The sequence below is a fragment of the Dasypus novemcinctus genome, chromosome X, assembly GCF_030445035.2.
Source record: "Dasypus novemcinctus isolate mDasNov1 chromosome X, mDasNov1.1.hap2, whole genome shotgun sequence".
NCBI classification, from domain to species: domain Eukaryota; kingdom Metazoa; phylum Chordata; class Mammalia; order Cingulata; family Dasypodidae; genus Dasypus; species Dasypus novemcinctus.
This window is the reverse complement of record NC_080704.1, coordinates 48,219,824-48,241,770: the sequence shown is the minus strand read 5'-3', so window position 1 is coordinate 48,241,770 and position 21,947 is coordinate 48,219,824.

Here is a 21,947-nt window from a genome sequence, read left to right as displayed (position 1 = left end):
CAGTGGGAATTGTACATCAGGGGACACACAGACATCCAAAGATGGGATGTGCAGCACAGAATGACCTTCAGCACATTCAGGAAATTGTATCATAAGGCAGATCCCTGTTTTCTTCATCATTTGAAAGGCAGAGTCTGGCTCTAGGAGCCTCTGAAATAAACTGGGAAACTGAGAAAGAGTGGTATAGAATTTATGATCTGCCAGAAACACCCTGCTGGGGATTGAATCATTTCCCCCACAAAAATATGTTATATCCCAATCCCTGGTCCTGTGGGTGTGAACCATTTGTAAATAGGACCTTTGAAGATGTTATTATTTAAGGCGTGCCCAAACTGAATGAGGGTGGGCCTTAATCCAAAGTGACTGAACTCTTTAAAAGCAAAGGAAATTGGACACAGACAGGAAGCCACTGGGAGCAGCCAGAAGCTGAAAGTCAACAGAACCCAGAAGAGAAAGAAGATGCTGTTATGTGCATTACCATGTGACAAAAAAGCCTAGGACCAAGGATTCCCAGCAGACTGCTCCAAAATGCCACAGTCTTCAAGGAGAAAAGCATTACCTTACTGATGCCTTAGTTTTGTACTTCTCCTTGCCTCAAAATTTTGAGCTAATAAATTTTTGTTGTTTAAGCCAACTTGTTTTGTATTGTATTTGTTTTAGCAGCTGAGAACTGATACACACCTTAATCCTAGGCCTTGCCTCTAAAATGGAAAAGGGAAGTTACCTATTTCTTGGTGAAACTGTAGTTAATAAAAAAAAAAACTAGCATCACCCTTTTCTGATGACAGCTCAGCACCAGTTCAGGTCAAGCAGCATGTTGATAGGTCAAGGCCCTCATTGCAACAGTTAGCAGTGATCATCCCCTGACACCATTTCGCTCACGAAAATGATTATGTGAACATTCAGATCATGCTACCATTTTGGACATTCAAATGTAAGTTTGTTTCAATCAAGTGTCTCAACATGAAGGTGAGACCTTCACCCGCAGTGAAGACCTGGAAATGCAAGACCTCTGATGAGGGGCTCCATGGGAGCTGCCTTCCTGATAAGAATTCTCCTGCGTCTCTTAGTCCCCACTGCTCTTCAGACTGAGGTTTTCTCTCACCCCTCACTTTATCTACCTTACCTGGGGCACACAGTGTTTCTTGGCTGACCAAGACACATTCTCTCCTTCCTAGCAGTTTTCTATTGCAATGCGACAGCTTACCAAGTTTAGTGACTTAAAAACAACTAGTTCATTTTGCTCACAGTTTTGCAGGGCAGGAATTCAGGAAGGATCATCTGAGCAGTTCTTGCTTAGGGTTTCTTGTGTCATTTCAGTCAGAAGTCAACTGGAGCTGCAGTTATCTGAAGGCTCACCTGGGCTGGATGTCCAAGGTGGTGCAATGGCAATGCTGGAAGTTGGTGCTGACTGCCAACCAGGACCTCTTCAGCTGGGACTGTTGATGGAACACCTACATGTGGCCTCTCCAATCTCAGGGTGGTGGGACTGATAACATGTCAGCTAGCTTTTTCCAGAGTGTTCTGAGAGAACCAGGTAGATCAGCTAGTTTTTTCCAGAGTGTTCTAAGAGAACCAGGTAGACACTGGATGGCCTTCTGTGACCTAGCCGTGAAAGTCATTTCTTCTTTTGGTTGAAGAAATCACAAGTCTACTTAGATTCAATAGGAGGGACATAGACTTTACCTCTTTTCTTTCTTTATTTTTCTTTCTTTCTTTCTTTCTTTTTCCTTCATTTTTTCTTTTCTTTCTTTCTTTCTTTTTAAATGTTATATTCAAAAAATATAAGAGGACTCCATATACTCCCCAGCCCCCTTACCCCACTCTTCCCACATCAACAACCTCCCTCATCATTGTGGCACATTCACTGTATTTGGTGAATACATTTTGGAGCACTGCTGCACCACATGGATTATAGTTTACATTGTAGTTTACACTCTCCCCAAGTCCATTCAGTGGGTTATGGCAGGATATATAATGTCCAGCATCTGTCCCTGCAATATCATTTAGGACAACTCCAAGTCCTGAAAATGCCCCCACATTATATCTCTTCTTCCCTCTCCCTACCCTCAGCAGCTACCGTGGCCACTTTCTCCACATCAATCCTATAATTTCTTCCATTACTAATCACAATAGTTCCATAGTAGAATATCAGTAAGTCCACTCTAATCCATACTCTATTCCTCCATCCTGTGAACCCTGGGATGATTATGCCCACTCCACCTCTATATCAAGAAGGGGATTAGATTCCACATGGATGATGGATGCAATTCTCCTGCTTGCAGGTGTAGGCACTCTTGGCTCCCTGGTGTGGTGGTTGACCTTCTTCACCTTCCTGTTAGCTGACTGGGGTAAGTCCAATAAACCAGAGCGTAAGAGTTGCAAGTCTGCTGAGGCTCAGGGCCTGGCTGTCACATGGACAGTCCAGAAATTCAGGTCTCCTGAGTATAAATCAACCCCAGCACTAACCACAGGTCCAGTAAAAGTGACAGAGGAGGCATGTGTAGAAAGGTCACACCTGAGTCCAACTCCATCACACTCAGGAACATAAACTTCAAAGTAGAGCCAACTGACATGGCACTGAACTCCAGAGCCATTTTCCATGACCATAGAACCTGTGGGTCTCTGCAGCCCTTAGGAGAACCAGTACCTGGGGTTGTATCTACTTTGGCTGTCTCTGGGACCCTGCTGAGGCATGAATAAGCACAACCCCTTTGATGACCTCCCGACTTTTTTTGGAGACTCATAGCCATATAAACTCATTTGTCCTTTCCATTTCCCCCTTTTATTCAAGGTCAAAAAGCAGTTTTTAACATCTGATATTACAAGTAGGTTGAGATATTCTGCTGGTCTGAGTTGAACCTTTTATTCAAGGTCTTTTTCTAGTTACATCACCAGCTGGTGCTTGGTAGTAATCCCTCAGTGCCAGGGAGGCTCATCTCCATGAGTCACGTCCCACACTGGGGGAAAGGCAATGCATCTACATGCTGAGTTTGGCCTACAGAATGGCCACATTTGAACAACATGGAGGCTCTCAGGAGGTAACTCTTAGGCACCCCGCAGCTCAAGGCCCAGTTCATATTTTAGGCACACAGGCTCATAAGCATAGTCATCAGTATCAAGGGCTCATTGTTGTACCATCCTTCTTTATTGGTGGCCATTGCACTTGGGGGATTGTTGATGTTCCATGGGGGAATGTGATAGAGCTCACCTGGCTAGGAACTCAGCATTCCATCAGTTGTCATATTTAACTGTAACTACTATGAAAATACCCAAACATTTTTATGTACCCTGTATACTTGCCCTGGAGAACTCCCTCCCAGCCATGTGCCACCCTTCAATAACACCCCATGCCACTGTTCCTCCCCTGCCATAGTTGAACCTCTCCATGGAAGACCTTACCTCTTGAACAGAGGAGTATTGAAGAATTTGGAAGCCCTATTTTTAAAAAAAACATACTGACATTACATAAACGTTGCATAAAAAATATAGGGGATTCCCATATGCCCCACTCCCCACACCTCCCACATTTACCCACATTAAAAACATCCTTCATCAGTGTAGTACATTCACTGCAATTGATGAACACATTTTGGAGCATTGCCACTAAGCATGGATTATAGTTTACACTCTCTCCCACCCAATTCTGTGGATTATGGCAAGATATAATGGCCTGTATCTGTCATTGCAATGTTATTCAGGACAATTCCCAAGTCCTGAAAATGTTCCCGTATTACACCTGTTTTTCCCTCTCCCTGCCCTCAGAACCTCCAATGGCCACAGCCTCCACATCAATGATATAATTTCTTCCATTGGTAGAATCACAATAAGTCTATTGTAGAATACCAGTGGATCTACTCTAGTCCATAGTTCATTCCCCAATCCTGAGGATTCTGGGATGGTGATGCCCACTCGACCTCTAATTGAGAAGGGTGAAAGCCCTATTTTAAATCTCCCATACTGGCTAAAAGAGTCCTGATTTTGTTTAAAAGGACTACAAGCCCAGGTGAAAATATACACCTTCCCAAACTCTCTTGCTCTGTAGAGATAGTCATGTAACACTGGTACTTCTGTGAAAACCTTGCTTTTCTGATAAAAAGCCATCTTATCCTTTTTCTCCATTTCTCCTTCTTACTGCTTTCTATGTGGACATGAGGTTTAGAAATAAATCAGCCATCCTGCAACTATAAGGGCAAAACCAGATCAGGAAGATGAAAGAACCCAAGTCCCTGAGGACTGCTCTCTCACTTCAACAAACTGGCCATTATTTATTCAGCATCTGCTGTGTACCAGGCACTATGATAGGTGCTGGGAACACTGTCCCCACTATCTGCCTTTAATTATCTGTCCTAAACCTCAGAGGACGATCATTTCAGATTAATGAGATAAATGCAGGGATAAAACTGTGGATGTGATGTTATGGACTCCCAGAGGGAAGCCTCCTACCCAGCCTGCAAGGAGAGCTTCTTGGAGCTCCCCTCAGGGAGGAACCTAGTAGATGTGTAGCCTTAAAAGTCTCTATCAGACTCTGGGGAACTGAGAGGCAGGGGAATATCACCTTCTCCCTCAACAAGAAATATAACTTCCTGGGATATCAGATGGTCACACAAGATCTCTCTGAACCCACAGAGTCCCAAACACAGCAAATCTGAGGATCCTTATAGTTTTCATATCAGCAGCTACCTCAGGACTCCTGGCAACTGGGGCCTCCCAGGCTGTCCTGGGAGACACCTCAGGTTGCACAGAGTAGCCAAACTTCCACAGTTCTCAGGAGGGCTAATCAACAGAAACCTGAGAGAAATCACACCATGGATAAAACCAAGCAGGGCCCAGAAATTGGCTGCTAAATTGCCTTCATCCCTGAAGCCTTACCATCCGCTCATAGCATCTTGCTTCTCATAATCACCAAAACCCCAAGGCAGAAGCTGCAGCTGTAGCAGCAAAGCTGACCCAGGTCTGGTTTTCCTCATGCCACAGGTAATCCAGCCAGCTAAGCATCATGCACCTTAGCGGCCTGACAGGCAATATTGCCCAAGAAAGTTCATCATTCATAACACTTCCTGAACTTCTGCTGGTCCAATGAAATTGCTGCCCTCCTTGGCATGAGTGAATGCACATGACTCCTTTCAAAGGCAACAGCTTACTGGAACTTGTGGAAGAACTCATCTATGACTTCACTTCCACAGCCCTCACCTTATTCTGAGAACAATTATAAGTGAGGCCCTCAGAACAGAAGAAGAAAGATGAACATGGGTTTCCATAGTCTCTTTTTTTTTTTTTTTAAATTTTTTTATTTTTCATTGACTTTGTAATAATATTACATTAAAAATATATATGTGAGGTCCCATTCAACCCCACCCCCCCACCCCCCCTCTCCCCCCCCCCCCAACAACACTCGTTCCCATCATCATGACACATCCATTGGATTTGGTAAGTACATCTTTGGGCACCTCTGCACCTCATATACATTGGTTCACATCATGGCCCATACTCTCCTCTATTCCATCATGTAGGCCCTGTGAGGATTTACATAGTCTCTTGGGCCACCAATATGAAAACAGTGAGGGCCAGCATGAGTCAAATCCCAGCCAAATAGGCCCATCTTCAAATCACTAGTTATACAACCTTGCACAAGTTACCCAAATTCTTTGGGCCTCAATTTCCTAATCTATAAGATAGCATTTACTCGTGTTACGAGTGTTGTTGGGGGGTGGAGAGGTGGGGCGGGGGGGTAGGGTTGAATGGGACCTCACATATATATTTTTAATGTAATATTATTACAAAGTCAATAAAAATAAAAATAAAAATGAGAAAAAAAAAAAAGATAGCATTTACCACTATAGGTGTTGAGAGAATTAAACAAGAAAATGTAACTATAGTGCCTAGCAGGCTACCAGGCAATAGCTGTAGGTTTTCAACAACCAATTATGGTCTCCTTCTGACCTTCCCCAGCAGTGATTTCTGATGTCCTCTGGGAAAGGAAATAATGAGGATTTGGAGGCACTCTTCCATTTTCCTTGAAGAGCGGTGGTTCATGTGGTCTCTTTCTGATGTACCCTACAGCACCTGCCATGGTATATACCCATGGTACACACTCAGAAACATGGAAATAAAGGAGTAAAAAAGGGCAAGAGGAGAAAGAGAAGAGGGAGGACAAGAAAGAGCTAGTCTCATCAAAACAGCATTTGCCATTAAAAGAACATTTTAGAAGCTGGGATAAAACCAGTGGTGCAGTGAACTAGCAATAAAAGCCAGATATCCCTGGCATGCTGAACACAGCCCAATATTTTCCCCACAGGCAGAGTCTGTGAGGGAGGATTGCAGTATCCTCCAGACATAGGAAGGAAAATGAGCATCAGGCATGCTGGGAGGGAAACCTCAAACCCACCATAGCACTCACACCCCATCCAAGCCTTCCCTAGGCCTCAATGGAGTCTCCCTCTGCCAGCTTCTCCATTTTCTCTCTCTCCTTTTTTTGTTTTTGGTGTTCATTCATTTATTCAGCAAATATTAACAAAACACCTAGTATATACCAGGCATTGTACTGTATGATACGTTTTTTCTTTTTTTAAACAAATCAATTTTTTTGGTATATATTATTAAGAAGGCATGAAACTCATCCAAAGTGACCATCAGGGGTATTTGGTATAATCATATAGCTGTGCATTCATCACTTCAATCATTATCAGAGCCCTTTCATTACTTCAATAATAATAATAATAATAAAAGAAACAAATAAGAAATTTCTTCACCTCTCAATCTCTCTATCTGCCCTGCTGTACATAGCTATTTCTGGCTATTCTTGCTCAATTATATATTTATTAAGCAGTTTTATTGAGGTATAATCACATACCATATGATCTATCCAAAGTGTAGAATCAATGGCTTTCAGTATAATCACAATGTTGTGCATTCATCATCACAAAAAATTTTAGAACAATTTCATTATTCCAAAAAGAAAAACTCCACACCCCTTAGCATTCCTTCCCCAGTTGTATATGACCACTAACCTCACTTCATCTTTATAAATTGATTCATATTTACATTTTATATAGGAATTATACAATATGTACTACTTTTGTGTCTGGTTTTTTTAACTTAGCATAATGTTTTTTGTCTGATATTAACATTTTGTAATATTAACGTGCATTTGTTGAGCTTCAGAGAAAAATGGTCTTATATATGCAATTTTACTCATATTCATATTTCACTTATATATATTGCATATACAGGTCAACTTTCTCTTATACTCAACCCCATTTTCATTCGTAGTGTCACCACCAGCATCTCAGCCCTTGTCACCTATACAGCCCATCCTTGATCACCTCCTTCCAATCTACTCTGCCTGACTCCCATCCCTGCCCATGATGATTTATCATCCCAAGAGCAACCATCCACCTTTCAAAGATGCAGATCACATCAGACCACACACATTTTATAAGATTAAAAACATAATAACACATGTAACATATAAGCATCATAGAAAAGTTAGAAAAAAAAAACTAAGCCCCCAAATTTTCTTAATAAGACCTCTACCCCCAGAGCTAAGGAAACTGAGATACAGAGAACCTCAGTGAGTTCTGCAAGAATGGGCAGCCCATATACAAATGGTAGATCTAGGATTCTATCCCAGGTGATCTCCTCCAGAGCCATGTCCCTAATTACTCTGCAAGACTGTCTCTGAAGTAGAAACAAGGTTGGAAAGGAGGTTTGGGGTCAAAGCATAGAGCATGGGTCAAGCACCATCCTAAGAAATTTGTATCTATAACCAGATGGTCACAAAGCCATTGTAGATTTAGGGGAAGGGGTGGTAAAGCAGATACTTTTCAGTAGGAAATGGTGGCATTTGGGGAGGGTAATAGAGCCTTTTGAATTAAAAGTCCTAAAAAGTGCTTTGTGATCAATTGGTCTCAGTTTTAGAAATTTCTATTCAGAGAATAATTAAATAAATTTATAAAAATATGTGTATGATTCCATATAATGTTTTAAATAGAATAAAAGTGGACCTAACAAAATGCCCTTACACACTCCAGACATTTCCAGGCTTTCAGGTTACCATCTTGCTGGTGCTTTCCCCAGGAATGTCCTTCTTCTGCTTTTCTGCCTATCAAATTCCCACTCAAGGCCCCAGACAGACACTTCCTCATCCATGAATATCTTTCTGGATCCCCTCAGTGGAAATTCATTGTTTTTTCCCACTGTGGCTGCAGATTGCTTTGCCAGTGCAGACAACATATATTTCATTCTCTACTATGAGCTTTATCAGTGTCAGGTCTCACTCTAGGCTCTTTCTGTCCCATACAGCCCTCTTTGTCTAACTTCTTGATACCACAGTGCCTAGTACATAGGGAGTACTCTCCATGTCTTTAGTTACACAGTACATAGTGATTTCTAAAGTACATTCACAATATTCACCTTTGATTTTACAACACTAAAAATCAGCAGAAATAAATTTCTTTGTTCCTCTTTCAGAGATTAAGAAACTGAGGCTCAGAATGGAATTCCCAAGGTTAACACAGCTTGTGGGGAGAGATACATATCTAACCTTGTTCCGATTTGAGTGTAATGATCTCTTGATAACACCAAGAGGGAATGGGCCAAAGTGACCCCATAGCAGGTTGCCCAGTCATTTTCACTGTGGGAGACTATGACATCTGAGAGAATGGGAAAGACTCTTCACAGCCACAGCCCTTGAGAATAAGTAATCTCTCCATCTCTCTTCCTAACTATACTTTCTCCACACAGGGATCCTTCAGAACTGGTTCAGCGCCCAAATTCATCCCTAGTCCATACATTGAGATTCAATTTTGTGGAGGGAGGTGTTTTATTTTTATTCTGGTAACTTATATACAACCTAAAATTCTCCACTTTAGCCACTTACAAATATACAATTCATTTAATTACATATGATGATTGGCTTTTCCCTTTCTGCGAAGAAGGCTGTTGGAATTTTGATTGGAAGTGCATTGAATCTGTAAATCGCTTTGGGTAAGATTGACATCTTAACAATATTTAGTGCATTTCCTTTATATTCTTAGTTAAATTTATTCCCAGATATTTGATATTTTTGTTGCTATTATAAGTGGAATTGTTTTTTTATTTCTTCTTCATTACTAGTTCATTAATAGTGCATAGAAACACCACTATTCTTTGAATGTTGATCTTATAGTTTTGCCACTTTGCTAAATTCATTTATTAGCTCTAGAAGCTTCTTTGTGGATTTTTCAGGACTTTCTAAATATAAGATCATGTCATCTGACACTATGGAAAGTTTTACTTCTTTTCCTATTTGGATGTCTTATTACTTTTTCTTGCCTAGCTGCTCTGGCTAGAACTTCAGTACAATATTGAATAATAGAGGTGCCAGTTGGCAAACTTGTCTTGATTCTGATCTTAGTGGGAAAGCTTTCAGTCTTTCTCCATTGAGTCTGATGTAAGTTGTGGATTTTTCATATGTGTCCCTTATCATGTTAAGGATATTTCCTTCTATTCCTAGTTTTCTGAGTGTTTTATCATGAAAGGGTGCTAGATTGTATCAGATGCCTTTCTGGATCAATTGAGATGATCATGAGGTTTATCTCCCTTTATTCTATTAATGTGGTACATTATATTAATTCATTTTCTTATGTTGAACCACCCTTGCATACCTGAGCTAAATCTCACTCATCAGTCTATATATTCTTTTAAGGTCCTGATGGGAAGTTTCAATTTAGAACTAGTTCAAAGTTAGCCTAACTCATTACTTAGTTCTTAAAAGTACCCTCCATCTTCCACACAAGCATATCCCTTCTAAGTCAACTCCACACCTTGTCTAAGGACTTTTCCAATCACTCTGCTTGTGGAATGCTGTGAAAATTGAAATATGAGAAGACTTTCTGTCCCATATGCAAAATGATTTCAACAGATTCAATTTTCAGAGCTTCTTTCCTAAAATCTACCTGGGGACTTGCCTGTGATGGAAATACAAATCTGCCTTTCCTATATTCCTTTCACAATTGCTCTCTTCCCATTTTACTGAAAAAAGGCCCACCTTTCACTCTTTCAAAATCTTACCCTGATACACTGCCCCAGGGAGTAAAAATCTCTAAGGCACCAAATAGTGGACAATTTCAAATTTGGGGCTGGTGTTGACAAAGCGAATAACTCCACTCAATGAGTAACAAAGTCTTTTGCAAGTCAGGTGGTGTCCATTACTTTGCTTTCACCAAAATTGCAGGAAGACCCATAGGAATTGAAAGCTTATCATTAAAATAATTTTTTATAATAGTTCACTGCAGAATTTTCAATATATGATTGAGCAGGAGTTTAAAGAACCAAATGATGTTACTATAATAAAACTCCTTCCACTCTGATCTGCATATTTATGTGAACAAGGTTTCTTAACACTTAAGTCTATAAATATGAAAATAGGAGTAGAGTTGATGCGGCACCCTGTCTCCTTGTAGCAATAAGTAATATTCATCCACAGATATATTTTAAGAGATGTATTTCCAATAAATTTTTACTTTTATGTTTAATAATGTAAATTTTATATATCAAAATGTGATATATATTTTTGTTGTTTTGATCAATTATGTGCTAATAATATAGAAATGATAACTTCATTCAGAAGAAATTTGTTAACATTTAAGAGTCTTGCTGGCCCTAACTTATTATGTGCAACATGAGCCTCTCCTCTGATTCTAGGCATGTTCATCCAGTTCCCTACTGGGCTGGATAATATGTATCTCAAACTTATTATGTTCAAAATCACATTTTTGTTGTTCCTTCTCAAACTAGCTCTTCCTGCAAGCTACCCCATGTCAGAGAAGGCACTCTCATCTTTCTAGCCAGTCAGGTCAAAAGATCTAGAGCTGTCCTTGACTCTTATGGCAGACTCACAGACCTCCTACATCAGGAGCAAAATTGACCATAGGCACCAGATGTGGTGCTTTGAAATCTGTCACAACATTTACCTTGAGGCCAGGTTTTCCATGGTCTACTCCCTGCCAATGATTGAACGTAGAGGTGAAATCTTCCTAGTACACTCCTTTGTTGGCCAACTTTGGCACAAGAATTCTCCAATGGCTTTGCAAAACCTTCCTTAGACTGCACAGTGACTTTGAACTCTTCCACTGAACCGTCTCTCCCTCTCCCCTTCATCCAGTGTCAGACTTTCATTGCAGACTAATGGCTCCACCAGCCTTCCCTGGCTTCTCCCCTATTTCTTTTCACACAGGAAATAATAAGAATAAAATACTTGTGTGTTTAATTCCATTTGCTTCTCAGAGGACCCTGATTAATACAACTTCTCTTTTTCTTTCACACCTCATATCCAATTTGCAAACCATTTCAGCTCTCTCCAAAATATAATCAGAATCCAACCACTTCTCACTATCCCCACTGTCTTCACACTGGTTCAAGCCATCATCATCTCTCACCTGGATTATGGCAACAGCCTGTTGTCTCAGTCAGTGTTATACATTAAAAATGGCCATGAGTTCATCGTACTTCTCTCTCCCAGGTTGAATCTGGATTTGGTCTCTGACTGCTTTAGCAAATTGAATGGAGAAGAAACAATGGTAAGTCAATTCCAGACCTAGCCTTTGGGCTGGCAGTTTCTGCTTCTAGACTCTTGGAACCCAGCCTCCATGTTGTGTGGAAGCCCTACCAGCATGCTTGGAGGAGAATCAAAGTCCCCAGCTGACAACCCCAGTTGAGCTCCAAACCCACAACAGCCAGTACCAACTTGCCAGCCATGTAAATGAAATATCTTAGAAGTAGCTCCTCCAGCCCCAGCTACCCTAGTTGATATCACGTGCGGCAAAGACAAGCCATGACCAAATTGAAAACTCATGTGCAAATAAAGGAAAATTGTTGTTTTAAGACAAACTTTGGGGCAGTTTTTCATGCAGTAATAAATAACTGAAAGAGTCAGGGTCCCAGCAGAAAATGGGGCACACTGAAGAGGTAACTGAAGGTTTTTTTTTTTTTTAAGATTTTTTTTAAATTTAATTCCCCCCCCTCTCCCGGTTGTCTGTTCTCTGTGTCTATTTGCTGCGTCTTGTTTCTTTGCCCGCTTCTGTTGTCGTCAGCAGCACGGGAAGTGTGAGTGGCGCCATTCCTGGGCAGGCTGCACTTTCTTTCGCACTGGGTGGCTCTCCTTACGTGTGCACTGCTTGTGCGTGGGGCTCCCCTACAGGGGGGACACCCCTGCGTGGCACAGCACTCCTTGCGCGCATCAGCACTGCGTATGGGCCAGCTCCACATGGGTCAAGGAGGCCCGGGATTTGAACCACAGACCTCCCATGTGGTAGATGGACGCCCTAACCACTGGGCCAAGTCCGTTTCCCTGAAGGTTTTAATTAAGGGACAGCAACAATTCCCCAAGTACAAGGGCAAAGACCAGTGAAGAAGGGAGGTCCAATGATGGGCCCTTCAAACTGATGACTATGCTTATGAGACTTTTGTGCTTGAAATTTCAACTTGGCCTAGTGCTGCAGGTGCTTAAGAGTTATCTCCTAAAAGCCTCCATGTTGCTCAAATGTGGCCACTTTCTGAGCCAAACTCATGCATTACCTTCCCCCAACATGGGACATGACACCTGGGGATAAGCCTCCCTGGTACTGAGGGATTACTAGCAATCACCAGCTGGTGATGCAACTAGAAAAAGACCTTGAATAAAAGGGGGAAATGGTAAAGACAAATGAGTTTATATGGCCAAGAGACTTCAAAATGAGTCAGGAGGTCATCAGAGAGGTTGTGTTTATGCATATCTCAGCAGAATCTCAGAGACAGCCAAAGTAGATACAACCCCAGGTACTGGTGCTCCTGAGGGCTATGGAGACACCCAGGCCCTACGGTCATGGCAGATGGCTCTGGAGTTCAGTGTCTTGCCAGTGGGCCCTACTTTGGAATTTGTGCTCCTGAGTGTGATTGAGTTGGACTCAGATGTGACTTCTCTACACATGCCTCCTCTGTCACTTTTACTGTACCTGTGGTTGGCACTGGGGTCGGTGTATGCTCAGGAGATTTGAATCTCAAGACTGTCCATGTGCCAGCTGGGCCCTGAGCCTTGGCAGAGTTGCAACACCCACTCTCCAGTTCATTGGACTTACCCAGGTCAGCTAACAAGGAGGTGAGGATGGTCAACCACCACACCAGGGAACCAAGAGAGTCTACAACTGCAAGGAGGAGAATCCCATCTACCAGCCTGTGGGATCTAAGCCCCCTCTCAATTTAGAGGTAGACTGGACATCGCCATCACAGGGTCCTCAGGATGGAGGAATAAAATATAGATTAGAGTGGACTTACTGGTATTCTACTGTAGAATTATTGTGACTCTAGTAATGGGAGAAATTATATCATTGATGTGGAGACAGTGACCACGGAGGTTGCTGAAGGGAGGGAGAGGGAAAAAGAAGTGTGATATGGGGGCATTTCCAGGACTTTGAGTTGTCCTGAATGATATTGTGGGGACAGATGCAGGACATTATATATCCTGCCATAACCCACTGAATGGACTGGGAGAGAGTGTAAAGTACAATGTAAATGATAATCCATGCTGTGTAGCAGTGCTCCAAAATGTATTCACCAAATGCAAGAAATGTACCACACTAATGAAAGAAGTTGTTGCTATGGGAGGAGTGGGAGGTATGGAGAGTGGAGTATATGGGAACCTCTTTTATTTTTTAATGTAACATTGTGTGTGATCTATGTATCTTTAAAAAAAGAAAGATAATAAAATATATAATAATAATAATAATAATAATAATAAAGGGACTATGTTTACAAAGGTGTGGCCAGGGTTATGGAAACTAAGAAAGGACAGTGAAGCACAAGGGACTCACATTAGGAGGATGCCATGTCCACCTCTAGGACAGATGTAATAAGGGAAGAGAGCACTTAGGAACCCAAAAATTGTAGCTATAGGGGGAGGGCTACCTAACGGGAGTCCTAGCTTTAATTAGAGGGACACAGACAACCTGTAGTGACTTGGCAGGGAGGGCGCTAGAGGAATAAATGACCTGACCCCATTCTCCTCCCTTAGTCTGATCTCCTGCCAGTCCCCACTGACTGAACCCACCAGAAAGCCAGAGGGTAAGCAGTCCATTGCTGCACTCCATATAGGTTAGTCTTCTGGGCTATAGCACATGATGGAGCAGTGTGGAGAGCAGATCTGAAGGGCAAGTTAAAGATATCCAGGACCCCTCCTACCAGCTTTCCCTATTTCTGCCCATATCCCCTCACAGTCTATTTTCTTTTTTTCCTCCAAGATTTATTTATTTATTTATTTCTCTCCCCTCCCCTCCCCCACCCTGGTTGTCTGTTCTCTATGTCTATTTGCTGCGTCTTCTTTGTCTGCTTCTGTTGTTGTCAGCAGCATGGGAATCCGTGGTGGTTCTTTTTGTTGCGTCATCTTGTTGTGTCAGTTCTCCATGTGTGCAGCACCATTCCTGGGCAGGCTGCACTTTCTTTTGCGCTGGGCAGCTCTCCTTATGGGGCACACTCCTTGCGCGTGGGGCTCCCCTACGTGGGGGACACCCCTGCATGGCAGGGCACTCCTTGCACGCATCAGCACTGCATGTGGGCCAGCTCCACACGGGTCAAGGAGGCCTGGGGTTTGAACCGCGGACTCCCATGTGTTACACGGATGCCCTAACCACTTGGCCAAGTCTGCCACCCACAGTCTATTTTCAACCCAGCAACCAAAAAGCTCCTGTTAATGCTTAAGTCAGGCAATATAATTCCTTTGCTCAAAATCTTCCATAATCACTATGCTTAAAGCCCTTAAAATATCCTACAAGGCTCTGCATCATCTGGCTAACTTTGACCTCTGAGCTTATCTCTGACAGCTCCTACCATTGCCTCCTCCAAACATGATGGGCACACTCCTGCCTCAGGGCCTTGCACATCTGTTCCCTCTATGGATATGCCCTTTCCCTCATATACCAATAACCAGTTTCTTTACTTCTTTTAGATCTTTACTCTAAATCCACCTTGTCAGTGAGGCCACCCTATCTAAAATGTCAACACTACCTTACAACCAACATTACATCTCTCCTTTCCCTGCTTGGTTTTCTCTTCATGGTACTTTTCGATATCTAAAATTACATATATTTTGCTTAGTTATCCTGTGTATTGTATGTCTCTACCACCAAAAATTAAACTTGATGATGACAGGAATTTTTGCCTGTTTGTTCCCTAGAATAGCACCTAGAACAATGTCCGGCACATAAAAAACATTCAATTAATATTTTTAATAAATGAATGAAGACCACAGAATATTACAGTATATAATTTTAATTTGTGTGTATGTATATATTTGTAGGAAGTTGTAATAGAGTGATTAATAAAAATCAAGTATGAAGTATGCTAATGACAATTCTTAGGGGAAGTGGAGAGAAAATTCCACTTCAAAGAGATAAAGGAATGATATAAAATGTGTATGTATTAAGGAAGAACATGTTCATGAGCTTTTAATATGGATGTTGACTGGTAACAAAAGGCTATGATATTTAGATTCCACTTCCAAGAGGGACATAATAGTTTTATTTTTGAATGACAGTTTTTTATAATATGCTAGAAATTGAATCCTTTGCAACCATTTAAATTTATAATTTTTTTAAAATTAGAAGTTAACTTAAAAATATGTGAAGGGGGCTCATAGTTTAACAAAAATATTTTAGGGGATACTCAAAGAGAGAAAATCTAAGATTACTGATTTTTTATATATTGAAAAGAGCGCTGGCCTGAGAATTAGAAAAATACACTTCTTATCTCAACTTTGCCACTAACTAGCTGTGTGACCTTAGAGAAGTCATTTAACCACCCTCAGCCTCAGTTTGCTCATCTGTGAAATTAAACAATGAGAGAACATGAAATCTAAAGTCACTTCCTATTCTAAACTCTCTGTTCTGTGACTTCTAAAATTGGTTTTCTTTCTTTTTACAATTTTGATTCTTCCTAAGTATCTCTTCTTCCCTTGTGCTCCTTTTCCTACTGCTGTGGTAGGAGTGTAGTGACAAGCTATCATTTGTGGACTTGGGAATGAATGCAAATAAAGGCTTCAAGCTTGCAGCAGGACCCACTCTTCTCTTCCAACTCAGAGCTCAGTGCTCCCCCATGAGGGGCCTTTCATGCATGGGCATGGGTAGCAAAGTCTGCATGTCCAAGCTCCATGCACACTCCCAATACCCTCAAACCTCACACTGTCCTCCACCCCTGCAGACCACCACTCCTCAGTTCTGGCAGTACACCACAACCCAACATCAGGACTGGATCAGCTACTGATCCAGAGGAAATTCCCACATAGGCCTTGGCAGCAGGCTCAGGGCCATCTGGGCGGGGAATCTCAGTTCTGAGTATACAAGCATGGACTCCAGGTGGGCAAGTCCCCTTGGCCCCTCAGCCACCTCACTTCATGGGGGAAGGGCATGTTTGGAGAAAGGCAAGAGTGAAGTCCTCTAAAGCCCAAGCCCCAGAAAAGGGTCCCAGTTGCCCACATCTAAGGCAGTATCGTCTAGTCCAACCTTTGCTTAATGATTGATGGTGGGCATGAATGTATAAACTCTAGTGTAGTTCCATACAATGATATACTATACAGCAATAAATGGGATAAACTACTGATACACAAAATAACATAGATGAATCCCAGACACTATATTAAGAGAAAGAAACAAAAAACAAAAGAATGCAAACTGTAGGATTTCATTTGTATGAAATTCTAGAACAGGCAGATTGAATCTATACTGACAGAAAGTGGATCTGTCGGTATACCTGGTAACCTGGAACTGGGGATAGGGGAGTTTGCTGCAGAGGCAGGAGGAGGGAACTTTCTGGGGTGATGAGAAGCTCTATATCTTGATTATGCTCATGGCATCACAGATGTAAACATTTGTCAAAACTCATCAAACTGAATGCTTAAAATGCATACATTTTTTGCATGCAAATTACACTTCAAGAAAGCTCATTTATGAAAGAAAACAGTAACCAAAATAAAAGATTACTTACCAGAACTAACATCTGTCAATAAATATCCATTCTACATCATGGTATGCTTTCTCTTGCCCCATCCAAATAGAATTATCCTAAATCCACACACACTTGTTCTCAAATAAATAGGTATATTTATGTGTGTGTGTGTGTGTATATATATATATATATATATACACACATATAGGGGAGAGATGCAACTCAGTCAAACATATGAGTTGACTCTGAACCCCAGACTTTTTCCTTGAACCCAGTCTATCTTCATTTTGGAATCAAAGTCTCCCCATGGAAGGCAGCATGGAATGTTACCAGCTATGAATTCAACAGCCCTGGGTTTAAGGCCCAGGCTTGTTTCTTGTGAGGTGCATGGCTTTGAACATTAGTCAGAGCAGCACCCCAGGATACAGGATCTTATTTCATCCTCACCAAACCCCTATCAAGTAGACAGCTGTGATCATTGCCATTTTACAGATAAGAAACCTAAGGCTGAAAATCCCACACAGGTGATAAGCCAGGATTTCAAACCACGACTCTTCCAAGCTACACTCTTACTTCTCCAGAGAAAGTTACTTAACCCCTGAACCAAGAGTTAGTTTTCGTCTCTCTAAGTCTGGAATAAAATTGCTTACAGTGCTTTGTAGAATAGATATGTTCAATAAACTTCAGTAATCTATTATTATGGCTACAGAATTTTCAGCGATGTGTGGCTTTTGATTTAAATACCAACATCAGTACTTCCTCCTTGCCTTTCTCCTGTCAGGCACCCCAGTGTAGGAAACTGGGAATGAATCCTGGAGGGTTCCAAAGTGACCAGGAATTCTGTTACAGCAACTAAGCAATGTTTAGTCAATCCTGGAATGTGCTCGCTACTCTGCAATTTGCTGTTTAAGCCAATTAAAGGAATTCTTCCATTTCAAGAGGCAAGATTCTAAAATGTTAAAACTTCAGTAGGAGAAAACCTGTGTTCAAACAAAGGAAGTTTAGACCTTCCATTTGAGGTTCCTCTTCTTGTGGTCCCTCATCTTTTACAAAAGAATATTCCATATAGTAAAGCTCCCATACATACATGCCATCTCTGCTAAAAAGTGCTAAAGGATTCTAGAGAATTCTAGGATTCCTTTTCTAATATAGATATGCTGTGTTACTTCAAACAAGGAATCTAACAATCTAACAACCCTATCCCTTTACTTCATGCTCAAGAAACAAGGATAGCCATGATGAATCCAATGTATTGGGCCAGGGGTCCTTAACCTTAGTTTCTTCCATGGACCCCTTTGCCAGTCAGGTGAAAACCATAGATCCCTTCTCAGAATATAGCTGCAGATAGTTTTATGACAATAAAATAAAGATAATAAGTTGATTTTTTTTCAATTCAAGCTCACAGACCCCCCTAAGAACCCCCTGTACTAAGGGGAAGAAGTGATATCTAAATAAGAAGCAGTATGGTTACAAACCCACCTACCACATGTGAATTACTGTGCTGAGCACCACATCGTTGCTATGAGATCAAATGAGAAGGCTGGCAGAATTGTTCCTGGCATGGTGCCTGGCACACAATAGGAACTCAATAAAGGCTAGTGCTCTGCCTAAGGTTTGAATGGGCAAGATTTTCTCAGAAGCACTAGACTTTCTTCTTTATTGTAGCAACTGAGTCAACAGGGGATGCATTTGCTTCAATTTCTGGGAAAACAGGGCAAGCAAAAATGCAGTGAAGGTGCCACCATGTCTAGCCATAAATGCTCATTGGTCTATCACAGGAAACAAGATAAAGGAGGTCTGTCCTGGAGACTAATTAACAGGCAACTACAGTCAACTGAGGCTTATAAAAAGAAAAAACAAACCTCCAGCTGTCACTGGTCTTTTTCTTCTCCTTTTGGAACAGCATAGTGAAGGGGAGGATGTTCCCAGCAATGATTGCCAATAGTCTCCAGAATGGTTACTGAGGACAAATTATGCCTTATGAATAATCAGATTATCAGGTGGCCTCTGCATCCCAGGGTGCCCTCCACCAAAAAGCTTACTTCTAGTGTGATACAGGTGACCACTGTCTCCTCCCCACACAAGGCTTTGCTCAAAGAGAATCTACACAGGCGAACTTCTCCTGATTGGTCCGGGGGTCCAACAAGTCCTCCCACAGCTCAGTGTACTGAGAAAAGACTTGGATCCAAGTTGAACTCTGGGGTCCTGCCCAGGAACTTGGAAATGGAAATGGAACTCCATTGGGTCAATAATTAATTACAGGTGATGGACTTGTAAGGTGATGCAGGCTTGGGGGTAGAGGGCACCATTTAGGGCTACCATATTTGGTCCATGTACTTAGAGAAGCAGAAAAAGTCATTTAAGCCCAGAGAGAGGAATGATGCAAAGCCACAGAAGGATCATGGAGAGGGGAAAGGGAAACCCAGAGGAGAAAGTGAAAGGGACTTTGGGTGGTCCCTCGTGTAGACTTGCTGCATTCACCCCTTGTTTGACTCAGGCTAATATGAGTCATGTGTAAAGCCCCTTCATGTGAATAACAGACATTCTTATCCTTAGGGCTCCACTCCTTTAGTTTAATATGTTAGACTACTGAAACTCCCCAAAAGGACACCACATTAAATCTTATTATTGCTCACTAACAACTTCATGTGAATGAGTCTATCCAAATCTTTCCCAAAGTCAAGGTTTGATATGGAGGTTAGTGAGGAGAATCCAGATATGGCCCCTTGGAGGGGCAAAGTGCCTCCAGCCAAGAGGATGGAAGAACCCAGAGGTGATATGGGGTAGCAAAGCCAGTGTAGCCACTTCAGTCAATTGACAAGCACAGTCCACTGCTCACTGCTGCTTGGTTGTTCAGTCAGCCTTCCCTCCATTCTCACGCACACTGTCCTTCCCTTCCTCTCTCACCTGAACTTTCCCTCAACCTCATAATTGTCTCCAGCCTCACCCATTGCCAATATATTCTCTTGTGTGGTGGTTTTTCCTTTATGGACTTTTGCTCCATTAGACCGACCCTCCAGGAGAGCCTGGACATTATCTGTCTTGCTCACCAGTCAGATTTAACCATTCCTAAGCAGAGTTTCCAAAGCTTATTGCCCAGGCCTTCTTACAACTGTTTTTTATAATACTATCTGTGGTTCCAGCTGGTTTCATTCATGCTGGTTCTAACCTTCCCATATACTCTGGAAGCTCTGGAAGGCCATGGACAGTAACTGATTCATCTTTCAGGCCCCAGTTCCATTGAGAGTAAGAACTTTGAAAGTGCCATGGATGGAGGAATTGGATGGATGATGTTCTAGTTGCCAGGAACTTCTATAACAAAGTACCACAGGCTAGTTGGATTAAACAGTATAAATCTATTGTCTCACAGTTCTGGAGGTTAAAAGTCTAAAAACAAGGTGCTAGCAAGACCTTATTTCCTCTGTTCTATGCCTCTCACCTGGCTTCTGTTAGAAGTGCCAATCCATGGCATTTCTTGACTTGTGGAGGCATAACCCAATCTCTGCCTCCATCATATGGCTCTCTCTCTCTCTGTCTCTCAACATCTCCAAAAATCCTATTTACAAATAAGCTCACATTCACAGGACCAGAGGTTAGGACTTGAATATATCTTTGAGAGTGTCACAATTCAATCCTTAAGAGATGGATAGAAGAATGGAGGGGGCCAGTATAGGAACTCAAGTCCAGAGGGGACAGTTCCCATGGCCATGACTATGTAATAAACAAGCCCAAAACTTTTTGGCATAAGACAACCATTTTATTAGGCTTGCAGGAATGTGGGAAGGGGAATTTTGGTCATAAATTTGAGAAGGACTTGGCTAAACTCTTCTTATTTGAGGTCTGTCATGTGGTTGCAGTCATCTGAAGGCTAGACTGGACTGGACTTCCAAGATGTTACACATGGTTGAGGCAGATTGTTGGCAAGGAGCACCTACACATGAAACACCTACATGTAGCCCCTGGATATGGCTTAGGCTTCATCATAGTAAGGCAGCAATAGTGTAACCCAACTTCTTACAAAGTGACTTAGGGCTCAAGAACAAGTGCTTCTACAAACAAGGCAGAAGAAGCATGGCCTTTCAAGACCCAGTCTCAGAAGTCACACGGTGTCATTCCTGCCACCTTATATCGGATGAAGCAGACACAAGCCCACTAAGATTCTAGAGGAAGGGCCATAGACCCCTTCTTCCAATCAAGGATGTCAAAAAGTTTTGGGGTCACTTTTTAAAACTGTCTTAAAACTTTAAAACTCTTCTAGTCTAACCACTTTTATTATGATAGAAGAAATCAAGGTTCAGAGAATTCACATGGCTTATACAAAGTCATACTGAATGAGTGACAGAGCTAAGGCTAGAATCAAAGTTCTCTTTACCCAAGCCAATTCAGCTTTTTAAAAAAATTATTTCATTTTTTAAATTTTATTTTATTTTTTAATTATCTTTTTAAAGTTAATAGGTCACTCAAAATGTTACATTAAAAACATGAGATTTTTTAATGTAACATTTAAATGAAAATAAAGGGGAAAAATTATATTTTAAAAAAATGAGGTTCCCATATACCCCACTCCCTATCCCCCGCCCCCATCATTTTTATTGTATTTTTTTGAAGATACATAGATCACAAAAAATGTTACATTAAGGAAATATAAGAGGTTCCCATACACCCCTCCCACCCCACTCCTCCCACATCAACAACATATTTCATCATTGAGGCATATCCATTGCATTTGGTGAATACATTTTGGAGCACTGCCGCACCACATGGACAATAGTTTACACTGTAGTTTACATTCTCCCCCAGTACATTAAGTGGGTTATAGCAGGATATATAATGTCCAGCATCTGTCTCTGCAATATCATTTAGGACAACTCCAAGTCCTGAGGGCTATGGAGACCCACAAATTCTATGGTCATGGCAGATAGCTCTGGAGTTCAGTGCCATGTCAGCAGGCCTTACTATGTAACTTGTGCTCCTGAGTGTGATGGAGTTGGACT